Here is a 5,717-nt window from a genome sequence, read left to right on the forward strand (position 1 = left end):
GCAGTAGTCTCAGCGTCCAGCTGGACCTCCTGTCTAACCTGTGAATGTTGCACCAGGGGCACCTGGCGGTGGCCCTGTGACAGCTGCTCAAGCAGATCCTCACTAATAGAGGACCTCTCAGCGCTAAGGGTGAGGGCTACATCACCAACCTGCTCTCCTGCCATCTGGATCCCTTCCACCACTGCGGGGTGGTGTTCCTGAACCCTCTTGGGTGCCAGGGTGCACAGGGAAAGCTCCTTCTCATCGCCAGGTGGGGAGATCTGCTCCTCTTTAGGGATGTAAAAGGGGTGTGCTTTACCTGGTGGATCAGGCGGCTGCTCGGAGTACCGCTCCTGTGGCATGGAGGCTGTTGGGACCTCAGCCGGAACACGACTTCCCTGTATATCTGGGGAACAAGGAAATATTTTTATTTCTTGTCCAGAGGGAACAGAAGGAATCTCCGCATGGGCTTCTGTGTTCGGTGGGCACTGTGTGAGCACAGTCTGCCTCTTGGCCCCCCTTTCCTTCTGTACAGAAGACTTAGGAGCCTTGACCTGTTTCCACACTTTGCCTTTCTGGTGATCCACCAAAGGTTCCTCTCTGAGTCGCATGCCCTTTTCTTTTTCTACCCGTTTGAGCTTGCCATGTGACATCAAACACCTTTCAACCTCAGTGTCAATCAGTGTCTCACTGGGTAAGACATCTCCCATGGCAGCCTTGAGGTAAAAGCTTCTTGCTTTTCCTCTGCGTTTTACTGCCTGCTCTGTGACTTCAGGGGTGGAGTCAGCACTCGCTTGGGAGTGGCTGACCTCATCCAGGCAGGAACTATTCCGCTCAATCAGATAGACTGAGGGAGGGAGAGGGGGCGGGTCTCCGCCTCCTCCATTGGAGAGTATCAGCTCATTCACGCTTCCGGCAGCCTTGGGGAGCGGTTGTCCCTGTCCTAATAAAGGTTGTTCAAGCCTGGCCAGGCGGGCGGCTACTGAATCCTTTTGTTCAGCTTTTTCTAGCCCTTTCCCTCCCCCGGTGTTCTCATGGCACTTAGGACGCTGGGTGCGGTCCTGTGTGAGTGCTTTGGAACGGGGCTTAGCCAGCTCAGGAGCCTGTGCTCCTTCGAGCAGGGGGGAATTAACCCTGCTGGCTCTGACGGCGAACGCAGTCGCTTTAGCAACTCTTTGCTCAGAGCGACTTTGGACATCATACTCCCAGGCTTTCTGCACGAATCTCTTGATATGAGTCATTTTCATGGTCTGTGCATCTGTATGCATTAAGATCATCTTTCTGACTGACGGGTGGAGATTCGCAATGAATAAACCCTTGAAATGTGTGTTCTCTTCGCAACCCTCATCATTTCGCCCTGCAAAATAAGTTCGTCTAAGTCTCTCGTAATATTCGCGAGGGGACTCTGCTCTCTCGTGCTTAATGTTAAGAGCGGCGGCTATCGCAGCAGTCGGGTCAATAAACGCACTGTATTCTTCGATAAGTGCTTGACAAAGCTGCTCAAAATCATTACAGACTTCTTTCATCTGCCTAGCCATCCACTCATGTACAGCTCTGCTGGTAGTTTTTCTAACCAGAAACACTTTCTCCTGTTCTGTGGCGTTTGGCAGGTACTGCAGGTAATACCTGAGGTCTTGAATATAACTCTCGATATTATTCTCTGACACTGCGGGGTCAAATCTCTCTATGTCCTTCGCTAGCTCTCTCAGAGAATGGAGATTTATTCTCCTAGCTTCTCCGCTGACGGAGATATGGAAGAGATCGTGGTCAGACCTGTCGCTGCTAGAGAGAGTGCTTAATAGCGACTCGAATTCAGACCTTTTAGCAACCATCGTTAAACTTAAAGAGTATTACTTTTAAGTACGAAATCACAGTTTTACCACAGAAAACCACAAGATCAAGTATGCAATCAACCCGGTAGATCGCAAAAGATCACAAAACAATCAAGCACTGCTTAAAGAGCAAGGGGAACTTTTTCTTTCGGCTTTCAGCACACTGTATTGTCGTGTATGAAACCCGCGGCGTTTTATATTGAATTATTCCGCTTGGTTGACTCATTTCAGTCTTGCCACGCCCGTGCCAGGGACGCCAAATAATGTAGATTATGCCGGTTCAGGGACGCCAAATATGTAATCATAGTGGCTCTCTGAAGGCACCAGCTCTGTAGGGTTTGGGCATTTACTGAGACAATTTTTAATTGTAGCAGTAAATCACAAAGTTGATTCTTTTGGTGGCTTTAGAATCCAACCATGCGACATAACTCAAACAACGCGCACACACAGGTACTAATACACGAGGATACATTTATTAATACATAGAATATGCATATAAACCTAACAGATCTTATCGAGAGGGTTATCAGAATACAAAAGATATATATTCAATCAGTTACAAAGAGTTACACATAAAGAGGACATACGTTCAGTATATCATTCATTAAGACCGTTTCATAAAGTGAACTTGGTTACAACTTCTACATTAGATACTCAAACAAGTACATAACTCTTAGGAATTAAATTGATATCAACTGGTTTGGATAACAATTGAATTCTCGAGCTGTAATGCATTGAAGTTGAATACTCATCCAATCTTTGGGGATTCAGATCTCCTGCGGGCACAAAGAAACAGTTGCAGGCCGTTGCTGTCCAATCCGCGCTCTCTGGCTCGGTGCCAGGCTGTGCTGTGCGGCTTGCGACGGTGCGCTGCTGATGCTCATTGTTGGCTTTAACTAGCAAAGTTTGTGCACAGGAGAAAAGATGACTGTGGGTCCCAGCAAGTCAGGAAGAGGACCGGTTCGTTCCTGATGAAGAGCTAGTTCTGAATAGTGATTCAGCTGTCCACAGTTCCGACCTGTTCACGAGGCCTGCTGCTGGTTACTCTCTGGCAACCTCCACTCTAGACTCTTAGAACAAAGGAAAGTTCTGGCACTCGGACACACTGGCCGTTCCGTGGTTGTCCGGGCTGAGTCTCAGGATGGTCAGGAGGCGCGCTGCGAGGATGTCCTGCCCTTGGGAGCCTTCTGCTCCTGGGCCGTCCTGCCCTGGAATTCTCCTTTGAATTCCCTTTAGAACAGTCCACAGAATCCTCTCCAGAATCCCTTCTGAATCTGAATCTTGTTGAATCTCCCAGGCTCTCTGTGTTGCCTGTTTTTTACCTGGAGGAACTTCAGCTCATTGATTGGCTGAAAGTTCCATGGGCATCAGAGTCCCACGTGGGTTACTCGGCCCTACCAGTCCCTGATTGGTTGATCAAGGTGAGATATGAGTCACTTAGTCCTGACACTTAGGAATGCAATCCAGATGTCCAACTCGCACTCCCTAGACAGATAGGCGCCAATGGGTGACCATTGATCATGATAGCCAGGCTTAGCTAAGTGCATCCCCCTTTGGGAGCTGTCCTTGGACCTTAAATCACCTTGCATGAATGGTTTCTCTGTGGCTGCACCACAGAGATGAACAGAGAAATGAGGCCTAATTTGGGAAAGCTCAGAAACACTTAATTCTGCCTTATTATTAAGCCTCGCCGCTACACCTGTAACAGATGAGGAAAGGAATTCTATTTCGCACAAGCAACAGGAACATTATTAAAGTGTAGCTCGGGGTGAGGAGTGTCAGACTGTACTTAGACCTTGATCTAGCAGTGGTTTAGCACTGTGAAATATTTTGCAGGGCCTTTTCCATTCAGAGAAACAGACTGTTTTGTCTCAGCTAGTATCCTCCCTGAGTGCTGCTGTGAACGATGTGTTAAGGGACTTTTGGGAGTCAGGGCTCTGATGGGACTGAGCTGTTTCTATTTTTAATTTTTCTGTGTGTAGGGCAGTATGCTGCACTGGGTTAAAACAACTGCATCATGTCATGTTGTTGATATAGTATGTCTCCAGCTATAGATAAAGACTTGAGACACGCCATTCCCGGTACTGAGCAGTCAGGCTCTGTCCTCACTGGTATTTACAGAACACTGCATGGTCAGTTTCTGGGAATGAGATAATCTTGTCTATATGGCCAGGTTAACACCCCACTGGTTGACTGGATAAGGCCAAAGTAAACAGCTGTTATTGAAATACTGTATATTACTACAGGGCCTGTATCTATCGCCATTTAAAAAAACTTCAGCATCATAGTTTCTGAAGCTGGTTTAAAAAGCAGGTAAGTTTCCACACCACTGGGTGGACTTATATGACAGTTTACTACATTCAATATTACAGTACTACAGTAAAATGTACAGTCTATTCTATACAGGGATCTGTACGAACACCATCCCTGGCCATTAGACTGACCACAGCATCCAGATTCTACAGCTGAGATAACAGCACTAACTATTCCTCCATAGTGGGTTTTTATCACTTCAGTTAGCAGTGACCATGACAATAAGGCTGAGCTTCACCTCTGAAATTATTACAGTAGTACTGAGGTGTTAACTATTTTAATTAGCAGTCCAGGACAGCTTAAACTTTCACTTTATCCTGTCTGTCCGTTATTTCTAACGGCCCAGGTCTCAGCTCAGATAGCTTAGCTTACCCAGCACCTGAGACCCCAGAGTCTCCTTTCCATTACAGATGAGTCAGAGCGGTTCTCAGGTGAGACTCACTACAGCACCAACACCCACCTGAACAATCCAGTCACACTGAAAACCTGCAGGCATTAATATGTGGACCTACACAATTCACAGGAATAGGAGACTCACTTGCTGAAAGAAAACTCCATACTGTTATGCCACGGCCCCGGAGGACTCATCATTCCACCTCACATTCCAACACAGTTCCTGTTCCCTGTCCGCCGGTTCCGACCCGGCCTTCGTGGTTTTAACTTCGTGTTTTGATGGATCTCCTGGTTTTGGACTTTCTCGTGTGTTTTGGATACTCTAAGGATTACTCTTTGGGATTGTTCGCCTCGGCCACACCTCCCCCGTGCACCAGCGCACCTTGGACACGCCCCCTTGTCTTCAGCCCTGTATTCCTGCATGACGTTTCCCCAGTGTTTCCCCACTCCGTCAGACTGTGTCGTCCGCATAGGGTCCGGAAAGAACTGTTTGTTACATAGGAGTCAGGACTCTGACGGGAGTTAGCTGATTGCAATTGTAATTTAAGTATTTTTCTGTGTAAAGAAATGTACGCTACACAGGGTTAAAAAAATTACATCATGTCAGACAGGAGGTATGCTAGAGGTAACAGAAGAGACGAGACTGGCTGTTGGTGATACAGTATGTCTCCAGGTACAGATAAAGATTTGAGACACACCTTTCCCTGTATAGAGCAGTCAGACATTGCCCTCATTGGTGGTTATAGAGCACTGTGTGGTTGGTTTCTGAGAATAAGATAATCTTGTCTGTATGGACAGGATAAAGTCAAAGTAAACTGACATATTTTGTGTACTGCACATTTCTACGGGGCCTATCTCTATAGACATTTCCACAGTATCTCCAAACTTCCTCCTCATCACTGGGCAAGGGCGCTACACTAGTTTAACCCATCAATCCCAATCCAACAATATTTAGACAGGTTTATGAGCTGCACCTCAGACCCTTTAATATAACCAGATTATGTGAGTTGTCTCAATTGCAGGTGTTTTATGGAAACAATTCAATTAACATACAAAGTAGTCTAAAACCTGTTCTGATTAACTGTTTAGTGCTTATATTTCAAAGTTTTATATTAGAAAAATGTAGTAGTCTCTATAGGAAGTTTTCTTTCTTTGGGATTTCCGCGAGTAGTTTATCAGTATGAAAAGTTGAAAGTGAAA

Source organism: Lepisosteus platostomus, chromosome 5 (assembly GCF_059453375.1).
Source record: "Lepisosteus platostomus isolate fLepPlt1 chromosome 5, fLepPlt1.hap1, whole genome shotgun sequence".
Lineage (NCBI taxonomy): Eukaryota > Metazoa > Chordata > Actinopteri > Semionotiformes > Lepisosteidae > Lepisosteus > Lepisosteus platostomus.